We start from the raw sequence: 2176 nt of genomic DNA, 5'->3' as shown, positions 1-2176 counted from the left end.
GCCCTATTCTTCGCTGCCTTGTGGGCTGCGCTCTCGGAGCAGCTCCGCTTCCTTTGTTCACAGCCACTTGGTAACTGAGTAATCGCGCAAGGCTGTGAGCCGGAACGTCTTCCCAGGAGAACCTAAACATGCCCTAGTACAAGTGCGTGAACTAGATTCAAATCGCTCTGCTCTTTCCTATCCTTTGTGATATCACAAACCGTGGAGAAGAGCTGACTGATCTCAATGGGAGCGATTTAAAATCGATTTAACGGGAAAACCAGTGTTCTGAAAGTGCACAGCTTCATTATCTGGTCGCTGTGTCCCAACCTGTTCAGGCTCACCAAAAACACTCGGTTATGCAAAAAATCTGATAAAATACAAAAGGAACTAACACACGTGATGTATGCATGTATAATTTGTGTGCATGCCAAATTTCATTTGACTTTTAAATCTTCATTTAGTCATTTTTATAAACTTTTTTTTGGTACAGCTAGGAGGATGAAAATTTTATTTAAAAATGTGGATAATGTTTGTTTCTGTTCTAGAAAAGTTCTGTATTCTGTTTCTGTTTTACTGATGAAACCTTTCCCAGGGATCACTTCAGGTAAATGGCTCCACATCAAACATATTTCATGAATATTTCTGATAAAATTAGTGTGTGATGGTTTTGAGACTAAAACAGAGGAGTGGGAACTAAAGAGACTCCAAACTGTGTGATTTCTACTTTTGCAGATTCACGATGTAATTTCATTTAACCTCAGATTCTGCAAAATGAGCCTTTAACATCCACAGTGTGATGATATTTTATTCAGATTTGCAAAGTGATGTGAGGGGTTGTTTTTTATTGTTGTTTTTTTAACATAGTTTTGGTGCATTAGTTTTTAGTATAAAATACCTGGCAGTTAAATAATCAAGGGTGGTGACTTTTATAACTGTTTTTATAAGCGTCAGAGCTCATATCTGTTGACTTTAATAAATTAAAAATAGGCAACTGGGGTTTATTGGGTTTTTCTCCTTACTGATTGCTTCAAGCTTTGACCTGCATTAAGCCAGGTGCAGGACAGTTGTTTATACATGCAACTTGAATGGCAATTAACTTTAATTAGCCAATATTGTCCAGAGGGAAAAAATGTTATCTCTGTACTTTCCAGGTATTTAGGGTGGGGCAATGAGTGGGTAAAATCCCTAAATAAAAGACTTTGTTCCAAGGGAAATCTGACCTCTGTTTTTAGTTATCCACTTTGAATCAAGTTCCCATTGAGCTGAAAGAGCAATTCATGCATCTGTAGCTGTTTCTCTAGTTACAGTTGAGAAGATGATTCTTACAATGCTCCTTTGGGCCTTACCTCAGAAATTACAAATGTCCTTTAGGCGCTGAAGCTTGCCTAGTTCATCAGTTCCCAATCTGTGGTACATGTACCACCAGTCCCAAGTGCACAACCTGTCAATGGTACACGTTAACAGATTTATTACAATTACTTTATATGACAAAAATTTGCCGGTGGTACCTAAGGTTGAACTGTAAAAGTTGCTGGTGATACTCAAGGTTGTATCGTTTTAAATTGGTGGTACACAATCTGTCATTTTGGGAACCACTGGCCTAGATTATTTTGTCCCGAAGTACTTTGGGAGAAAGTTTAATATAAATCTGTTTGTTTTGTGTCACTGGAACCAGGAGTGCTTTTCACCTGAACGTCACACTTAAGTCAGACAACATAAATGGTGGAGCTAGCATAAGAGTGATGTTACTGTGATGGTCCAGAAATTATGTGAGGGGTAAGGATTTCTTAGAGTGGTATCTTTTATTAGATTAACTAGATAGGCAAAGCTTATTTCTACAGCTAGAAATCCTTTATATAGTTGGTCCAATATAAGCTATCACCCTAAGGAATCCTTGTCTTGTGCCTCTATAAACAGAAACAGCATAGCCCAAATTTTTCTCAGTGAGAACCGTGAGAACACTAAGAACCGTGTCCTGCAAATGGATGAGAGGTGGTACACTTAAGACCAGTCCGTGTGCAGGATGAAGACCTCGGACAAGTAAGCTAGGCCTTCTCACCACTTGGAGATCCGTTGGGACTTGGGGTGGGAGAAGCGACCGTAATAGCTGACTGGCTAATGGGAAACAAGGAACTCTTCTTGCTGGGAGAAGTGAAATAGCGCTTATCTATTCGCATTGCCTGGGCACACCCAG

Source organism: Gavialis gangeticus, unplaced genomic scaffold (genome assembly GCF_001723915.1).
Source record: "Gavialis gangeticus isolate Ggan-Ray unplaced genomic scaffold, GavGan_comp1, whole genome shotgun sequence".
Lineage (NCBI taxonomy): Eukaryota > Metazoa > Chordata > Crocodylia > Gavialidae > Gavialis > Gavialis gangeticus.
This window is presented reverse-complemented; position numbering follows the sequence as displayed.